The sequence below is a fragment of the Spea bombifrons genome, chromosome 1 (genome assembly GCF_027358695.1).
Source record: "Spea bombifrons isolate aSpeBom1 chromosome 1, aSpeBom1.2.pri, whole genome shotgun sequence".
Classification (NCBI taxonomy): Eukaryota; Metazoa; Chordata; class Amphibia; order Anura; family Pelobatidae; genus Spea; species Spea bombifrons.
Genome location: NC_071087.1, coordinates 55483761 through 55505491, shown reverse-complemented (window position 1 = coordinate 55505491; position 21731 = coordinate 55483761). Strand labels below are relative to the sequence as shown.

Sequence of the window (21731 nt, the reverse complement as noted above, 5' to 3'; positions counted from 1 at the left end):
AAGTGGGAGCCATTTTGTAAGAGGCTCACTTAACTGTTTTTCCAAATCTGGGTTGTCTCGCCCTCCCTCCCTTTAATAGTGGGTTGTGGAGGTGTGGATAGTTTGGGATAATTGTTTTGGTACAGTGGGTTTTGGTTTGGTTTTACTAATTTGACTAGGTTCAAGTTAGTTTGTTAGGTTTCCAGCTGGCCTGTGGCTCAGAACCTAGGGTGGTGTAGGGGTGTCTCGGTATGTCCCTACATTTGTTATTATTTGGTTATTCAGTGTGGTGTAGGGGTGTCTTGGTATGCCCCTACATGGGTTATTATTTGGTTAAACGGTGTGGTGTAGAGGTGTCTTGATATGCTCTTACAGTGATCAATGGGTTAATGTGGAGGCATGTGGGGGTGCCAATGTTCATACGGTTAAAATGTTTATAATTGGGGGTCATTGTCATTGTTTATGAAGGGGAAATATGTTATCACTGCTTAATTGTGATGGTCGGTTTTGACAATGACTTTTAAGTATTGTAAATTGTTAATAAAGCTGTGGAAATTATATTTGCACTCAATAAAGGTGTTTCTGTCTTTTTTTTTGGGGGGGGGGGTGTTGCTTTGTGGGTACAGTCATCATGGGGCACATTGGACTATGCGCCTGTCAGGCTATTTTCAGTTTAAAATCACCACAATCACAATGCAAATCTTCAGCAGCCAAACTGAGATCAAAATCATTGGACAATTAGGTTGAATTAAGCCAAAATGTCTGTAAAGATAAAGGTTGATAAAGGGGACATACAAAGACATTTTGGACAATACAATGCTTCCAACTTTGTGGGAACAGTTTGGAGAAGGCACGTTTGCAATAAATTAAAACCAGGCAGTTATTAATGTATTAGTGATGATTATCATTATTAGCAATAAAAGAACTGACTGTACTGCGTGTTAGTTAGTTTCTAGCATTTCTTCCATGGATTCCACTGAATTGCAGATATTTTCATTAGCTTTAATGTAGCCTTTCTACCACCACCCTACCACCCTACCACCCAATGAGAATTTGATTTAACATTGGATCACAATGTGTTGCCTTTATCAATTCAAAACTAGGTATAGACAGGTCACCAAAGCGACCTCATTTAATACTGTTGCCCCACTTCACTATACTGATACTACCTGGGAAGCACCCTGGGTTGGCTACCAGAAGCTCCCCTCCTAGTAATTAACAGGACTCTGGTCAGTTATCTCTTTATCTCAACAAGCTTTCAGACCTCTTCAGGTCTCTTCTGTATCCGATCAGCTGTGGAAGTTTGTAGAACTAAAGTGTAATTTACTTGATAACTAAAACAAGACCTATTGTGTAGAAAAACATAAAAAGTTAATCTCTCTAAGCAGTTTTCATTTTGCACTAATGTAGGAAAAATAAAAATAAGCAGATAGTTATTGCTATATTTATGAAAGAAAAAAACGATTAGTAGTTATATACACATATATTGGTGTCCATAAAAATGCAAATTACTGGCTGCAATGTAAACAATCTGGAATAGAGAGAATAGAGCATTTGTTTTATTGGGCATTAGGCCAAGACAAAGAAATCTAGCATCCAGCCTACGGCACATGGACAATGAAAAGACTAATGGATGACGAAATTGGAGTGGCCTGTGTATGTCCATTATAGCGAATGGTTGAATACCCAGTCAGCCAATGCTATTGCTTGTCAATGCAAAGTACATCGTAATAAGCAGGTTTACAGAACAATTGTGAACAAAGCACACAGAAGTAAAATGCTAAAAAATATTATTATTCGCCCACAAGCTTAAAATAAATGGTCCGTGTTTACAACGTTTTTCACAGAGTGTCCTAAACTAGATGAATCGTTTATACAGCAGCAAAATCATTATACTCAGAAATAAAAATTTTACAGTATTAAAATGCATGGCACTGAAAAAATGAACATCTCTGTTTCTATTACTAAAGTCTTGGTTCTCAAAGCTACATACACTAAAAAAAAAAAATGAATTTCATTGTAACCAAAAACTACTTTTTTACAAGATTTTAAATTCAGAATATCAAAATTAAAATATTTTATAATTTTCTTCCTACAATGTAATACATTAAACAATTAAAGTTGTTTTTTTAGATTATTCATAATAAGCAATACATATCAGGGGTCATTTATTCTAGGCCCATGACAGTGTTTGAATTCTTTCAGCTTTACCCATTGAGAGTAAAGCTGCTAATTAATGCAATAACACATTGACAGAAGTCCACTGATATTATACAGTTTGTTATCCTGGTGGATTATATATATACGTAGGCTTTTAGACAATTATCTTCTACTTTTGTGTCACAGTTAGTGAGTGATTTTACTGAGGTATCCTTCAGCACCAGAGTTTCCAGTGACCCTTCCGAATATGCATCTCAGCTCTTTAAGATTTTGTAATTTACAGAAATGTGTAGGCCTGGGTTGGCCTTTGACCACAATGGGCAAATGCTTGGCGGGGCCAGTAGCCAACAGTGCTTCCCACCTTTCTTTCACTGCATTATCAGACCTTAAGCACATGGCCAATTTTACATTTGCGGTCCAGTAGACCACTTCTGGCCATAGGGTAGGAAGAAAGGCACGTTGCTCCAAAGATAGGAGAGAAGTGGCTTAATGGTACTTATAACTATTCATTTAATATCCCACCTATTCATTTAATATCCTAACTATTGTTAATATGCATTGGTTACCGCACCTCTGTTGAGCAACTGCTAGAGGACGAATAGAAAAACAGTTGCTTAGAAAATATGTTTTCTGCAGCACTATACTATCTGATCATCCCCGTTCTCCTTTGTGTAAGGAAAATAAGTTGCTGTCAATTATGTTAGTGATAAGCAGAAAGAACAATGAATACAAGGATTTTATCAGTAGCAAGTAAATTTAAGAAAATTGTTTTCTTAGTGCTGGGAACTATGGAAGGAATTTTGATTTTAGCATCGCCTTTATTAAGCAGATAGGAAGGCTGCAAGAAATACCATGGGGGCTATACATTATGTTCTGCATCCGAGCGTATCCTCAGAGCATGTTTAAACATCCCTGCCTTGGATGAATCAGAGTTCTGAAAGCATTTTTTATTATGTTCATATTTTACTGTAATCCATTTTTATTCATTTTTCTTAATCATTTGTAGACTGAAGTGCTATGCACATAGACGGAAGTTGTCTACCCATATCACCCCGTCCCACTCCCCTATCCTTTCTTGGTTCTTATACTAAAATCAAGTTAAGTGTCTTAGTCCACACTTAACTCATCGATTAGTTTTATTCTTACTTCAGGCATTTGTATTAACAATATAACACAACACATGAATTTCAATGCTTTAAAGGGACACATTGTTGTGGTGTCTGTTTTCTGCATTTGCCCCCTATCCCTACCTCCCAACTATATACTGGGGCAATTGATGTGTCAAGCTGACCACATCACCCAGCATGAGATATTCGTACTTCCAGTTACCGCTTTAGTGCTTTAATATGCATCCTCCTTCAATGGGGGTGTCTGGGACGGTATACTGTCCCTTTAAGATGATCTTACATGTAACGTAATGGGCTGGTGGGTCACAGAGGAATGTGTTTTTTAACTTAGTCGCAACTTTTCTGCTTAGTCATTTGAAAAATCAAATAGAAGGCTCTGAGAGAGAACAAGGTGTATGTTGGCGCTGTTCTCTCGTCCTTCTGAATTATTTACAAATAAATTATGCAGAGCTGCTGGGCTACGAGTTGACTTTTTAATGATGTGAGCAAATGTAATATCTTTGGTATTCTTAGAGCATGTAATTATATTTCCTGCATAAAATATTTACTTACTAAGAGCTGCAGAATATACAAGCAATGTATGCATACGAGAAGAAATAAAACTTAGCGGGAATGATTTTGAGAGGACCGGGACAATTGGTTGGCGGGGGCTGGTATATCTAAATGCCTTTAGAAAATCACATAAATCAAACTGACAAGAGATACATTAATCTAGTTATTTTGGATCATAGGACAGCCGGAAAGTCCATGTATGGAAGTCATAAGAATTAGAGGGCAACTCAAAGTTAAAAAGTAAATGTAAAAAATGATTTTATACATATAATGATTCATTTATATTTTTTGCCTTTTGGGTCCAACGTTGTCTTAGTGGCATAATACAAAATGTTGGTATACCATTAGTATGCCTTGCGTTTACGCATATGCAAAACTCATGTATTGTCAAAAATATAAATCTAATATAAATGACATAATATTGCATACGCCTGATTACTGTACAGTAACGGCAAGGTCAACATTAATCAAACTGAGAAACTATAAAAGAGGTGCTTTCCTTTTTATTACCCATATATTACTAGTAGTAAATAGCTGGGGTATATCTTTTTTCCAGAATTTTTCCTTTTAAAATTTCTGCGAAAACCAAAATGCTAATTGTATCTCAGCTCACTACAGAAGTTAACTCAATCTGAAGAAGAAACACCTAAGGCCTCAAGAGCTCATGCGACTCTACATGTTAAAAAAAATCGCCTATGACTATGGACTCAATGCACATAGCTGTTTAACACCCGGGTACTTTAATAAATAAAAACATAATAATAATAATAATAAATTCTTATAAATTTTATCCATAAAAGAAACATTCAAGTCTTGACGCAACTTGTACCAGACAATTATGAAACGCAACATAATGAAAGGAAAAAAAATGTTTTGACTAGGAAAAAATGATTAGATTTTAACACAAAAATGTCCCCCCCCTCTCTTTGCTCCAAAAAAAATAAAAACCACAAAATGCTTTGTACTGTTCATCAATTTTATACTCATCTAGCATCAAGCAATTAGAGTGTACAGTAATGATTTGCACATCACAGAAGTACAATCTACCCAATCTAACTCTATTAAAAGTATGAGGTTTATTTGATGAAAAATGTAACAAAGAATGTTAGATGCCTCCTTACTTAAGAACGGTTACACGTTTTGCCAAATGGAACGTGCGAGGTTAGATTTCCGCACCCAGTTATTAAAAGGCATCAGTAAGACGTATACTCATCTTTCATGGTGTTCTATGAAAAACAGCGAGAGAGAGTTTAACTGTTACAGCGAACCCAAATTAGGATACCTCCCAAGGTACATCCTAATAGGCAAATTATCTTCTGTTGTAAGTATTCACCATTGCCACGCATTGTATATTGATGGCGAGATCCAGCTTGCAGTCTGGCACTGCTTTTTAAAACAAAAAAAATGACAAATTGGAAGTTTTAAAGTGTTGTGTTTAAATGGCGCGTTGAAATGATCTTTTGAGTACTGTTGAAGTATGAACGGGGATTGAATGGGAAACAATAACAGTAAACCAAACAGCTTGTATAAAACCTTGTGAAGGCGGAAAATACAGTGCATGAACCAGCTGTCGTGGTATTGGAGCTCCCATCATAACTTTGATGGCCTTATGTAGCTGAAAAGTGTAGCTCTATAAAGGCTATGGGAACATTATTTGTCTAAAAGTGATGAGAGATCATTTGATGGCCCCTGTGGCTCTTAAGCATCAAATGAATGGTTGTTCCTCTATGTCTGTAGTGTTACAGACCGGCTGAGATGATTTTGGTTGGACCCCAGTCTGTCCATGGGCTATGATTACGACATCTAGGTACCTACACAGTGCTATGCGTTACCCTTAGTTTGGCTGACCTCTTGATCCTTTTATTATATTAACCAAACTTTTTTTCTCTTACAGCTGTAGGACACACATTATTTGAATATCTGTTACTATAACGGAAATCTGCTTCAAAGCCATTTTTGAATATGATAAATCACTGACCTTGTGCCACTGTCTAAGAAAGATTCAGAGAATATTAATGGTGCATTGCATCTTCTATAATTAGTCAAAGGTGACTCACTTTGCATTACCTGTATGCTAGTTTATTGGAAACTAGATCTACTAAATATTTGCGTACTATAGAACTGCTGATTCATGCATGAATTCTCATCCAAAAAGGTTTATTATATCTTTTTAGTGGACTGAAGTTAATAAGATGTACACTCACACAGACTGGGAAGATCCTAGAGGTCCTTTCTTCCGCTATAAGGAACTTCTGAGGTCTTGAAAGCTTACGTGACTCTCAGTATTAATATCCATATAACTGCTCTACTTAAACGGCATTTAATTAATTCATTCATTAATATGATCTATAACCACGTATGCCAACATAAGTGGCTAGATGATGGGTAGAAACGACTACCAACTCTCAGTTGAACATGTTACACCCCTGTTGGGTTTCTGTCTTTTCACTGGAGTGTGCACCTTTCTGTGGACTTTGCAGAAGTTGCCTGTGTTGACCATTCACAATGCATAAAGGATTTGATAAGAATGCTAGACCAGAATACGCCACTACGTTTAATAGTGTAAATTAGGGAGATTGCCCCTATGTAAACAAATTACCAATAGAAGCTCTGTCTCTGGAGTCAGAAGGATGGAGAGCTCTTGGCATGCGGGAGACGTAGCGACGCTGCAGGCACATGGGTTTTCTATTGGATGTTTTCTTCTGATGTTATGAGGGTCAAGTGATGATGCCATTCATGTAGCAGGTGCCCTGACCTTTGACCATGCAGCTACTCTGGAATCCTGTTCCAGCTCGTATCCTGACCCGGCTTCGGGTACCCACAATGCGGTCCAAGTATCCTGGTTCACATCTTATCTGCTCCTGAGTTCTTGCCTCGCCCAGTCAGATGAAGAAAAAACATCTGAGGTCCCAAAAGCTATTTAACTTTACTTCTTTTTCTGTCCATTTCAACTAGGAATACCACACTTAAGCCACAAACTTACCGTTTTCTGAACAGAAATATAATATTATATAATTGTAAGCTCTTCTATTCAGGCCCAGGTAAATAGACCAGATTCTATGACTGTGGATAAACTTATTCCCAGTAATAGAACATGGGTTCCTCGAATGAAAATATGAGATGCAAAAACAGTAATGACGTTTATGCCAGTTAATATACCGGTAATTGAGCCTTATGAGAGATCTGGTAACTCATAAAACTGAATCCAGCCATAAATACTTTCGACTTAGCAACTGTACAGTGACTGGCTAGTCAATAAACTAAGGTTGAAGTTCGAAATAACATTAGTGGCAGATTTATGCCAAGTAATAGACGAGAGGTGTGTTCTTCTCATTTACTCAGCCTTTTTGCCCTGTGGTTTCGGTAGCTAGAGATGAGACAAGCTACCAACAGAGAACCGTAAGCCTCTGTAAAGCTATAGACTCAAAATAACTGTTCAGTGCATTGGCTCCGAAACTGTAAATCCTGAATCGTTCACGTTAAGAGATGAGATTGTGGCTTTAGCTGTTACTGTGATATATTACAAATATTAAAAGGGAGAATAAGCCTGTTTTCCTTTCCCAGTGTAAAGCCCGGACTGTGGCAGTAGGTTTGGTAAATGTTTGGCCGCTTGACCTGTATCCCAGGCACACAAACAGACGTAACAATGACACTTATAATCATTCTGCACTTGCAAGACCTAACAGTATTTTACTGAGAAATAGGCTTTTGACCGAAAATTAAAAGCTGCCACTCTTATCCGTTATGAAAACTTTTCTGTGTCCTATTTTGCAGTTTTAAAGTCTCAAATCCTAAATTCATGTTTTGATTACTCCCACTGAGAAATAATCTAAGCTAGGGCATTATAATAAAATCCACACAGCATGGAATCTCAGCTCAGTATTTTCTTAAAGGTCAGTGGACTCTTAATGAAAAACTAGAAGAAAAAAAAAATGTGCACATGTAGTAGAAAAATAAAAACATGCTAACATTTTAAACTACAGTAAAGTTTCAGCATAAAATAAATATTAACTAAATATTTAATAATCAGCCGTTCTACAATGAAGCAGAACATAATAAAGATAAAATAATATATGTACGCTAAAAGGTGAGATTTATTAATCCTAACTTTGGATAAATTTACACTGATGACCACAAATTAGGCAATTTCATTGGCTCATTGATTAATCAATTCTCTTTATACAACAAACTAGAAAGGCAACTAGGCACAAAAAACGAGGAGTTCAGAGATAATCCTGTCTACATCTGGCATGCTCTGCATGATGTATGATGCATCTTATTTTAGGCATATTCCACAAATTATTGCGCCACTTACTTCAAGCATATGCCCTACTTTGAAGAATAGCATGAAGAAAGTGTAGGATATTACTCCAGCCCTATGACAAAAAACGCTACTTTCGGTGTCACCTAAAGAGAAAACAGACATATTGTGGAAAATGTATATAATTAGAAAGGTAGCACAGCAAAGTAAATCAAAGTCTATTGAACAGATAGACCTTATTCTACCCACACCTATTCTTTGTCACTGGAAACTTTCCACTTCTTTGATGTCAGAGAAGGATTGTTCAATCATAAATGATGGAGGACTTTTGTCATTTTTTTGCTCATTCATAAACATATACAATCCGAGGCTCATTTTTCATCTGAACGCAAAAAAATAGCAAGTCATCTATATTATAGTTCTCAAAGACAGGTACCCTAACTCAAATACCAAATGTACAAACAGCAATAAACTGTAATGGAGAGCCCAGAGCTCCATTGATTACTTGGTAAACAAAGAAGAGAAATGTTAAAAAACTATCAACTTTACTGGCCAAAGTTATTCACTAAAATTTCTATCTATTCTCTGTACCTTGAAGCTATGAACTTCATCAGGAGGTCGGTTTTATAGGTTTCCCACAGGACTTCTAGACACTCGCAACGGAGTTCAGTCTAGACTTTTTTCGACCTTAAAATGTGTTTGTGATCCTTCCAACAACTTTATACTGTGTTTTTATATTTCCATGAATTGTCAAACCACTTGCCATTTTTTAATATATGCCTTTTTCTCAAGCTACCTTCTCTGGGCATGAGGACCATTATGGTGATCTGTGGGACTATAAAAATATTGTAAAGGAAACAACAATATCTCCCTCCAATAATTTAGGTTCTGTGCGAACCCGCACACCAATTTGTACCAAAATCTCTTTTTATGCATAACACTCCAACATCTCAAGCTAAAGCAGATTTTATAAAGAATAACCCCCCTGAAGACACTTACATATAAATGGACAAAAAAAAACCAACTAAAATTACCCCATAACAACACTTAAATAATTTATATATAAGTAGATGAAAGAAAACAGGTGTTGTTGTTAGACACAAAAACATCAGTATAAAATTGTAAAATCAGTGTAATTAACATTTCAGAAAGAGTTCAAAGTCAGGCAATCCTTATATCCTTAGGCAAAATACATACAGCTGAGTAGGATGTATTTAGAACAGGAAGTATCAAGAGATACATAAATAATCCCTAACCCCATAATAACCAGGTTACTTTTAAGGGAAACTCCAGTGTCCCACGCAGCCTCACCAAAGAAACAATGGGCACCACTAAGGCGTTCACGCTCTACCACCTGATGCAGTTAGTTTCACGCTCTACTACCTGAAACAGCTTTAATGCCACTTTGATGTTGCCAGTTATTATTTCGATACAATGTTACAGTTGAGAGCAGTAATAATATTAAACAAAGAAACTGCAAAAGGCTGAGTGAGAAGGGGTAATGCATTTTTCTATTACATAGTTTTAAATGGAAAACCCCATTGAAACATCAGTTTAAGTGATATTTTGTTTTTGTTTTTTTCATCCTGGAGATGAAACAAACATGGTGGCTAACCTGACAGGAAAGTCTTCTGCAGCCGTGACAGACTTTTAGAGCTTAACATGTGCGGGGAAGTCTGTACAGCTATAGTCTCTGTCGAAGCAAGGGGTGAAAACAAAGAACTCCCCAGTCAACGGAAATACAGTTGTAGGAGGACTTTAAGAGGTAGTAAGCCCCCTTTGCCAGAAGATAAAGATGTGATAATAACAGGAATGCGGCAGAGCGACATTGCGTCCCATTACTGAAAGGGAATGTCCAATAGGCTCCGTAATACACTCAGGCATACAGTAATTTAATGCAAGCGGTTTCCATCAATTCCCAGGAAAACTAATTTGACCCAAGGACAGGACCTCACACCCAGTCCATTCTTGGCTCGAGACAAAAACAAAAATTTTAGCGAAAAAGTGTAAGGCAACAACTTTTCCAATAGCATTTAGATAATTCGTGCTGAAGAAATACTCCAAATGAAGATTTATTCATTTCATTTTTTTGAATGACATGAAGACGGTAGATCGTTATTCATTGTTCCAATTTGGGTGTTTCTTTGGTGTTGTTGAAATCTGTGAAACAAATAAATACGTTGTCCTAATGCACGTGCATTTTATTCTGTACATTTTGATGAATGAGCAGGTAGAGCACACACACTGAGCCAGCAGGTAGAGCACATGCTAAGCCAGTGGAGAACATGTCAATGTGTAAACTGGGCCAGCAGAGCACACACTAACATGTGAACTGAGCTGCTGAGCATAGGGTAAAGTGGCACCAAAGAATGTATATTATAGCACTGTGCAAATAAATGATATACATTTCTCAAAGAATGAATAAAATAATGCATTTGCCTTCTGAAGAAGGTACGGCTCCACAGCTGCAGTGTACCACCCTCTCTGTTTTCCCATTTTTCACGCCATTGAGCAAATCAATGGGGGGAGCTTTCTGCGTGCGGTGTCTTGTTGGACTTCCAGGAACTCTTTTGGCCTGGGGGTGAGGAAAGAGGCAAATGCAGAATGCCTTCATGCATTTGCAAGGAGGAAACTTAAACGACCATATAGCTATCTTATCCATTAAAGTGTGTATGATGGTTGGAGTGTTCTTTTAACAAAAAATTCATCCATACTAATCTAAGTTTTGGGGACAAAATCAACCTACAACTAGAAATATGTATTTTAGAAACTATTTAAATTGGGTTGAAGTTATAAAGTGATGAACAGCACTCCTGGAAAGTTTATAGCTCTGAGGTCATTTAGGTGCAAAGGAATGACTAATATGGATTTCTCACAAGTGTCCCACAGAAGGATCAATTAAAAACAAAACACTGCTCCAGGACCTAACTTCTGCACACTTTCCGGATAGCACTCTTTACATCACATCTAAACGTATAATCAGGATATAATTACTGGCTGGGGTTGAAGCATGAAGGCATTCTTTTGTCTTTCTTCAAGTTCCCAGCTTTTGTCCTATTCCGAGCCTCCCTGCTTGAGCTATTATGGTCAGTTTCCAGCTGTCTCAGACTAAGCATGGTTTTTATTGTTCCCTCTGAACTTAGGAGATAAATAAATGCCTGTTGCTATTTGTGTTAGAACATGCCCACGTTCCACCTGCACAACTTCCAGGCCCTTCATCATCTCATTGATCAAAAAGCCACTAGCATGCAAAGCTACATCAAACATTCAGACACTTCCGACATGAGCACTGATAAACGTAGCCTTCTGTGACAGCGAACAAAGAGCTCAGCCCAACTCCTACCCTCTCGAAAATAATGATCTTAATTTCCAAAATGCACTCATCACTCTGATATCCTAGTCATTTACCTATTCTCCAGAAATAATAGTCACGGGTAATGAGACATGGATGTACTAATGTGGGTCGCTGTTATCTTGATGTTTACAAGGAAAATTAGAACATTTCACAAGCATTCCACTTCACTTTATTATAATATAGGAAGTACATGTGTAAAAACATACTGCACGTACAATCTTTATGTATACATTATATTTTTTTTTCCTGTTTTAAGACAATTAAAGAAGTACCAAAAAAAATACCACTATATCAAGATTTTCCTGAAATGTAGCCTGTACATTTTACATGGTTGTGTTTCAACACCCAAGATTTTACCGTATGTCTAGACAGTTTACAGTCAGTGGATTATTACTCGACAAGTTTCTCCTGGCATCATCTAAAGCTACTGTGAGCACCTAATGTTAGTAGCGTTGGTGTTAGTTGTGTCTCTGGAGAAATCTGTGTGGGAGTAGCCACCGATGCCTCTATGATATGCCTCAGTCAGTATTCTGGTGGACTTGTAAATCCGATTCACAGATTCAGTGTCACAAGAACCTTTTAATAGACAGTACGCTTCCTTTTTGCATGGCTCCTCTGTTATTCAGAAGACTAAGAGGAATAATACATTCTCTGACACGTACCAGTCATTATAGAAAGTATTCTTTGTGTTCAAAGAAATCAAAGGAGTCAATGCTCAGCATGTCCAACAGCATTTATTTCAGGTGGGTGTTTTGCTATCAATGTTTTATGCAGAATAGCACCTTCTAAAGAATTAATGAGAATGTTTTTGGACAGAAGTGTGTTTATACAGCATAAATACTGATTCATGTTAGAAACAAACATTTCTTTGTCCATGTTAATGTTGGTATATGTCGTCCATGTATATGTTGGTATGTTTTAGGGTAATTGTCAATTGGAAAAAATAGAACTTAATTTCTGGTTGTCCAAAACATTATCTATGAACCCAAAGTACAACAATATATGAGCTAATGTGAACCTTGTCCCTGAATACTGGTGTACCACTGCCCCCCCCCTTCCTTTCCCAAATGAAGACTGACATAAGTGGATCCAGGCCAAAAGTGGACAGAGAACGTATAAAACAGGTGACAAGGAGGCATCGTGCGGTTTTCAGACTTGGTCATCGGCGGTGGTGCCTAGCTTCAATTGCCTAGGGAATAAGACACTGCCTCAGGAGTTCGTGTGAAGAGCTGTCAGGCACTGAACCTCAGGGGTAATATGAAGAACTGATTGCAGTAGAAACTAGCTTCAGGGTTATGTGTGTGGTGGTGTGAAACATACATGGGTTACTAAAAAGAGGTCAGTCTATTAATAGATGTGTATTTTAAATAAAGCAATTAAATCTCATTGGTTTTACTTGAAGAATACTGAACGTGCTATTACATTTGGGATTCAGTGGCAAAGCCAATCTGATACCTTCACAAAACGTTAGCCAGATCTAACGTTTTGTGCCCTTTTGAAACGCCAATGGCGTGTGTTACCAGGGCATGCCTAACATTGATTTTCAGTGCATCTGAAGTATTGGGGGTTATGCCAGGACATCCTTCTATTGATCTGTCACAAAAACATTGATACAAATCACAAAGAATAAATCCATTCCTATAATTACTGTATATTTGCAATACATTTCACATTTTACTATAAAAGCACTTCAGGAATAAACTTTATCTTTCTACTTAAAACCAAACCTTTCACAAAGCATTCCTATTTTTAAATAAAAACCTATATAAATGTTTAAGCATGCTCTTTCACCAATTCAGCTGACCTTTTGTAACTAAATGTGGCATTGCCATACGTGGAAACTTCCTAAGCTTGGGTATCTGGATCTCTGCCTCTTCTGTGGGAGGGGCTTTGCATGGGGCGGGGTTAGTTAAATATAGGGGTGGGATAACCACATACATCATTAAGTGGGCGGGAACTGGGCAGGGAGTAGGCAGAATGTGGGTAAGGAATGGGTCTGGTCACATATCACTTCCCTGTCCTGGGAAATAAGAAACTGACACGGAGACCCAGGGAAGCGGGGCTTCACCCTGAGACTCTGGGTCAAACTCAAGACATTTTCCAGATATGCAAAGATTATTCTGAGTACAGAAATGTTTTTAATGTAAAATCTGGCAGATCTGTTAAGAGTTATTTTCTTAAATGGGCACTCCCACCATTTTTTTACTGTATGTGCATGTTTAATTGACCAGTAGGACATTATATGGTAAATAGGTTTTTGTTCCGTGAAGCAGAAGGTCAGGACAGCTTACATAACATTTTGCATGGATGCTCCTTAGTTCCTGTTTTCCTACGCAGTAAATCCATTATTTGCTACAGTTGCGCGTCGTCGTTCCTAGCCAGACACTAAAGAATACTAGCCTGATCCGGTGCCACAATTGCATTATGTAAAGGAAGAGCGTTGTTGAAAATACAGACATATTTTGCTATTTTTCCAACAGTACATATTTTTCGCAGTCATTTTGCATCCAGTGTCACCGTGTAATTCTATGATGATCAACACATCTTGCTATAGTTTAGTACTCATGCAAAACATAGGAATACATAAAATGACTTCTAATGTGATATTTAATACATACATATCCCTTGTAATCATTGGATACTAACAAAATGATAAACTAGGATGTTAGAGTAAGTTCCCCTTTAACATCCTAGAGAGCTCAATTCATATTCTGTGTGAAGCAGCACATTTAACGGGGCAGTTGCACCCATTTTGCTTATAGATCAGGGAAGCCATTATAGGCTCTGGTGTTACATGTTCAGTAAATGAACGTGATTTCTGAGAAGCAGCAGACGACTGCACTTTGCTATGTGTCAAAAGCACTGCAAGTCCATACACCATAGGACAGACTTATCACAGATACCATATTGCTGTTAGCAAACATTTTATTTGGTAAGCCACCCATTGGATCCTGGTTTCCTTTTATTTTCTAAAATCAATTCGGAATTGCTAATAATTTAGAATTGCTATCTAATCCTAGATAAAACATTTCCATTTTTTTTCTATTTATATAATATAAAATTGGAGAAAAGAATGATTCGATTTGGCATATTCCATCTGCCAACGATACAGGAGATGGTTTCCTCTTTTATCTTATGTAATGTATTTAAGAACAGGAAAAAATACAGAATACTCATTCTTTGAACATGTTCCAGACCATGAACTAGTACACATACCCAAAATCACTATTAAAGTGAAAAAAGAAGTAAGTGAAGAGGACCAATGGGCCAGTGCTTACTGTGTATGTAAACTTCCTAACATTCAGAATTTTCAGATGCTTTACATGCTAGGGATGTAGCAAAGCATTTATTAACTTTGAGAATCAACTGCAGTATGTGTCTCGGTATAACTTATTTGCTGCAGGCAAGATTTCAAATGCAAGAACTTCAATTGTTTATTGATCGACTGTACATTGAAGGAACGCTGCAGCTTGCAATGCACAGGCTGAATCCCCAGCTCAGGGGGCAGGATTGATTCTTGGGACATTTCACCATGACCTTAAACAACCTTCGCAAATTTGCTTACTTTGTCTATGTTTGCTTATGCGCCCCAGGTGTATTTTACATTGTGGACACATAGACACAGGCTAAATCGTGAAAAATGATATTTAAGCTTTATTTCTCCTAAGCTGTAACTGTAATACAATGTAACATTCCTACAATTTAGTTTGTTCTTTATTCCAATTTCTAATTGGTAGCCTGGTCTTTTTCTTTAATGGGTAAACCTTCTAAAGCTGAAGAGCACCAGGGGATCAGAAGATATTGGGGAACATGTGCTTTCTGTATAATCTAATCCATTTTCTAGCGCTTAGCAGTGCTTTCATTAACCCAAATCTTGAAAGTGAAAACTGTACAATTTCAAAGCAGGAGGTTGTCCAAACTTATTAGAACCCACACAGTTCATAACACTACAAAGTAACTGTGGCACTGGATGCAAAGAACTGTGAACATTGGCAAGGGGAGCACAATCATAATACAGAAGGGTATAATCAAAGGTGTTTGCAGTTGAGTTAAACATTTCCCTGACTTTACTATGAATTACGAAAGGCTAAACCCAGTGAGATTCTTCTGCAAGAAGGACTGGCCCTACCTCATACATGACCAAGGCAGCTGCCAAGGGTGCAAGGCTGGTGGGGGGCATCATCACACAGTGATAGAAATGCCATGGCTGTCCCTATGTAGTGTTGGTTAATGAGGGCATTTTCTAAGGTTTGTAAGACAACTCATTGAGTGTGTCATACATTATGCTCGGGCAGCTCAGCCTTTCTTGCAAAGGAATCACATCAGAGTTCACCCTTCATAATGTAAAGTTCAAATTTTGAATTCATTAGCAAACTCCAGGTTTAGTGAAAGCATCCCTATAAGGACTCTGTTTCAGGCCAAGCAGAGAACTAGAGGTGGAGGTCATTGGAAGGAATCTAGCCATAAAAGAACTCACAGCCTTTGAGCTGCTTGTCCTTCACTTTACCTGCCACATGAGTTTATCACTTTGACAATGTTCCTGTGAAGATGCATCTTAATAAACACAAGTTGCAACAGGTTCCATACCGGTTGCCAACCCTTCATTTGTCTGCACTGGTTCTCATTACTGAACTTATAAAATGCCACCCCCCATAATCTCATAGCCCGTGTGTAGTCTCTGCTTGTATAATTCTTCCTTGTTGTGTCACCCAATACCTTGTTTGCTGTACTAGTACCTGCATTATCCTGTCCTGATCTCAGCTAGTCCCTGTTTTTCAACTGCTGCCTGCACTGCATTTATTTGTTTCTGTCACACATACTGATTGTCTGTATCTCTTCGCTCCTGAACATGCATTGTCTGTCTTTGGTCTATTCTGTTTGGTTCCTACAGTGGTGATCAGAACACCTTGTCTGGTTTGTAGACCCTCCCAGCTGGGGACTCACCATGGAGAAGACCCGGACATATTGCCAATTAAGATTGTGGCCCAAAACTGCAACTGATATCCCAACAAAATCAATGCAAACTGGGCAGCTTTGTCCAACAAACATTAGAATTCATCAAAATGTGATCGCCTGGACGCACCTTATTCTGTGGACAAGTAAAAAAAATATAGGAAGCTGAAATGCACCAGTGCTACAGCACACCTCCCTTCAGTTCTATAGGACAAGCTTCATCTCAACGTAAACACAGGAGCACACCACAAAAACAGTTTACTTGATTATATAAAGATGTCAAAACCGGATGATATGTGCCTGAATTGTGCTTACAACATAACCCCCTATAGTTCTTGAAATCTTGCATGGAAAAACATAGAAACTGGTATATCATATGTTAAAATGTGAACTCCTAGCTAACATACAGTAGATACAGCAGTGAATGGTGAGTCATTGTGTTCTAGTTATCAGTGACCTCTTCTCTTTCTCAGCCCCCGTCTGTTTTGTTTACCATTACTGGGTATTGTTGATATCTATATTGATTAAGAATCTTAATGTATTTAAGGAAAATGTTCAATAAAAACCATTAACTGATGTCCTCCATATACATATGCATACCTTAAAATGCCTAGCTTGTAGTCTCTTAGCTAATTGAAAATACTACAAAGTATATTCTTTAATGCATTTCTTTGAAAGATATCGCTTAATTTATTTCCTAAGCACATACTTTGATAATTCTGTCTAATGAAAGAAAATTTGCCAATTACTTTCTATTGTATTTCAACCAGGCTCTTACAATAACCTATCACATAATTAAAAATGACATACAGAGAATATTTTGGTCTTGTAACAAATTGCTATGAGAAGTAGCACAATTTAAACCCATTATGGGGAAAATGACATTGTCACAACTAAATTCATTTATTAAGCATCTTTTTTTCCATTCAGTATTTTGGAGATAACACATATACAGTATATTGCTTAATGAACTGAATTACTGAATGCTTTATTTACGGCAAGATACATGATTCCTGCCGATAAAACAACCTATAACTTTCCAAATTAAAAAGGGATATACCGTATTGGCTCGGATATAGGCCGCCCCTGTATATAGGCCGCACCCTAAAAGTTTGGTGCTTTTTTAAAGAAAAAGTTTTTTCCTTTAAAAAAGCACCAAAAAAAACATGCTGCCACTCTGTCCCCCCCCCCCGAGATATGCTGCCACTGTCCTCCCCCCCGAGATACGCTGCCACTGTCCTCCCTCCCCGAGATATGCTACCACTGTCCTCCCTCCCCGAGATATGCTGCCACTGTCCTCCCTCGCCGAGATACGCTGCCACTGTCCTCCTCTGCCGCCCCCCCCTTACCGGAGCAGAGTCCCGGGTGTCTTGCGGGGCCGGCGGGGGACATCTACGCAATACGCGTATACAACTTCCGGTGCCGGCACTGGAAGTTGTATACGCGTATTGCGTAGATGTCCCCACCCAGCCCCGTAAGACACAGCAGGGGAGGCTGTCTGAGCGTATCGGGGAGTAATATCGGGAGTCTGCTCCGGTAAGTCGGGGGTGGGCAGAGGTAAAACGCATCGTGTGGACGGTCCGCACGATGCGCTTAGACAACCTCCCGTGCCGGCACCCCCCCCCGTGGAAAGTGTCGGCAGGGGAGGCTGTCTGAGCGTATCGGGGAGTAGGATGCAGGTCCCCTGCACCGCTGCGGGGGATCTGTATCCTAACCCCGCTGCCTGCCCGGCGCCCAGGACTGCATGTCCCGGGCGTCGGGGGCTAGACCCCGAATATAGGCCGCACCCCCACTTTAAAGACTTAAAGTGGGGGAAAAAAGTGCGGCCTATATTCGAGCCAATACGGTATATATATATATATATATATATATATATATAAATACCGGTATGTACCTTTTGATGGTTAGACTACAAGAGTTAAGTTCTGGCAAAAACCAGGAGATATTTGTTTGCGCTTCTGCCTTTTCTGATCTTAAAAAGTCACATCCTGCAAAAAAATGAATGAGCCATTGGAAAGATGAACTCATTTTATGTCTTCAAGCAGGAAAACAGCTGCCCAGGAGAAAATAGGAACAAAGTAGCTGTATAAAAGAATTAGCAACTCCATGAGTTGCCAGGAGCTGCAATTAAATAACCAGATGTCTCATTTTATTGAAATAAATACTATTTAGAGCTATATTAGCATAATATTCTGCAAACGGGAAGGAAATCTCTTGTTTTGTACTGGTCCCTAATGACCATTTGAATTATATTATTATTTGCTTTCTTGCTGTTTACATTCTGGGTAATTTTTTCTTGTTACTGTTTTGCAAATGGCAGGGAAACAGTTCTAATGCATATTTATCAACTTGTGACTGTGTATTGGTAAATGACAAAAAGTCGCTGACGGTTACTCAATGCATATGAAACTATAAAACTAATAAGAATAAAAGAATTAAAAGCACACAGAAAAAGGCATATCAATGCGTCAAAGCAAAATGAAAAGACATTTTAGATCCTCAGGGGAAATGTTTACCACTTGAAGGCATAATGGTATTCCCCAATGAGTGTGATTACCAATTTGCAGGACACAATCTAAGAGAATAAATGATGTGAATCGCCTAGATACATTTTAATTTTTACTTTGTAACAATTAAGTTAATTTCTGTATCATTCATGAGATCTTTTAGTTCTCTGTGGCTAGTGTAGAGAGTAAAATGAAATCTACTAAAACAACTCCAGTAGCGCTCACATTGGATGGTCTATCTATGATAGTCTTAAAGGCGGGACAGAAGGGACACCTACTCTAGGCTCATGCTTACCTTAGTGGTCAATGGCAGCTGTCCCTTGGGCAACCGCTGCCAAGGTCTACAGGTGGAGGTCTACAAAGCAAGAAGGAAGTATGGGCAGTGGGCGACACAAACCTCTTCACTAGAGATTCCTTATTTGCTAACTATGCATCACCTGATGTTGGCAAGCTCTAGCATATGAGATTATATCTCGGAGCCCAACAGCAGGTGGTGCACAGAATGTGAGGGATCAATTGCTAGTGGAGAGGTCTGCGCTAGGTGCCAAAGAAACCTCCACCTTAATTGCACTGCACCACAAAGGATAACGGTAGCTCTGGGCCAGGTATAACTGGGATGATGAGGGACAACTGGAGGAGTTTTGCCCCAGTCCTCATAATGATTAAAGGTAGCTCTGATGGCTAGATCCAGCCTTCTCAGTTTCTCCTAATGTTCTGGGCAGCCTCTCTGTCTCTATTGACACTCTGACGCCTCAGGCATTAGCCATAGCGCTGAAAAACAATCGGTGGGGAAAGGGGCAATTATGTATAGGGCTCTGAGGATGTAAGGGCCCTGGGCAACTGTCTTTTGTTAATCTGTGGTAAACAGGTCAAAACACATACCTAAGACTATAGTGGTTCACATTTTAATATATTAAAACAATATAGGGAAGCCTACCTCTGACATATAACATCAAAACCTCCCACTCACCCACTTACAACCCTTATCCCGCCCTACATTAACATCATTCACTACCACGCACTCCTCACCTCCTATTTCTCACCCCTTATCCATTCCTCTTGTATCTGTATGTCAATTGCTGTATTGTACTTGTCGTTATCTGTCGGCGCTTTATAAAGTATAATAATAATAATAATAATATATTATACCACACCCAGCATCATTAGGTATGTTCCATAATATTTGTCCTCTATCTTACCTTTAGCAACAATACATATGATTTCGCTATGGCTTTCCCAATATATATATATATATGTATTTATAAATATGTGTGTGTAGATATAGATATACCCACTAAACCAAGCCCTATGATATACTCACGTAAGACTGTGGAAAGCTCTACAAATACTCTATGGTGGCAGTTATCTCACTCTGATCGTTTTTTATTATTAGCCTGGATCATGGGTTAGCTGATACTGTAATTAAAGCAGTTTCTACTGATGTGGCTCTAATCAAACTAGGATCGTTTGCCTTTGGAGCCTAGAGTATGGTGCTTGGGGCACTGAAAGTCATTTCACTGAGGATATTTGAAAATAAAATCCAACAACCTTGTGCAATATATGTTGTTATGAATTATTTAGATTACTCATTTCTTTAGGGATATTTGTTACTAAAATTACACAAGTCACCCTAGCTGAAGTCTTACAGAAAGGTAATGATATCGCTACAACATAAGTCACAAGAACCATGGAATTAGGTAATTTTGGTGTTACTGTGTCATTTCATGGTAAATTAAAATATATAACTTTGAAATGATGTACATTCTCACAAAAGGTACTTTAATGTTGACAGACATTAACAAATTATGTTCAGAAAAGTATGGCATTACCATGCTAGTCAACAGTTTCAATTCAAAAGAAAGTCCTCAGCAGTATGAGTAAGACAGCCCATCACTGCATTAATGCCTGATAATGTCTACTCCATGACTTTTCTGTAAAAAATGACTCATTAAAAAGGGACAATTTTTTGTCCCAAATATGTAAATTGAATGGAATATGCTTCTGTTTATATTCCAGGGTACATATTGTATTACTTATTGTCTGTGTCTTGACTTTTTCACTTTTGACTTTTTCCAACCGCAAAATGCTTTTTGTTTAGTTGAGGGAGCTTTTATACATTATGTCACGGTCATTAATCTGGCATTCAGATGCATTTCACACGTATGGTGATTGTAACAGAAACGTTGTTAGCAGCGGTAAGCGCATGCTTCCTATGTGGAAATGGAGGACTTAAAATACCATTGTAGTCCTACCCGAGCAGGTCCCTGGGAGTACTGTGGCATATATATATATTTTACAAATAACATACTTCAAGCACAACTAAAATTCTGCAGCATAAACTGGACCGGTGCTTTGATGACAAAGTAAGCATAACATATTACATATAAACCGTGGTCGCAAGATCATATAAAAAGTTCTTATTACATGACTGTTGCAGGTGCCGGCTTCTGAAGATATAGCTAATTATGAAATAGCTTTTCTCTTATACATTTGTTAGCCAATTCACTAGCACAATGTATAGGTGAAATACTCTACAATGGCAGGTACGCCTTAACTCAAGGCCCTAATAGAATTTTGAACTGGGAGTGAGTCATATTTAGGCTTTTGTTCAAATTACTGAATGAAAAATGAGTAATAATTATAAGGTGGCTTGAAACTACGCTCTTTAGTGAACAGGCACGGTAGTTCACAGCAGTACAACAAAGAGGCAGCAGCTGTACATTTCAATAATAAAACTGGATTCAGTTTGCATAGGTGTAACATTTTCACCACTAACGCTTGCATTCCGTGTCATATCATTTTAAATGCTTGGTAGAATTCCATAGTAGAGTTATACA

The 21731-nt window shown here is 38.2% G+C and overlaps 1 protein-coding gene across 1 annotated transcript in view; it reads right to left on the bottom strand.

Moving 5' to 3' along the window:
* Positions 1-21731, bottom strand: part of FRAS1 (Fraser extracellular matrix complex subunit 1) — a 171796-nt gene that overhangs the window by 136167 nt on the left and 13898 nt on the right. The window lies entirely within an intron of this gene.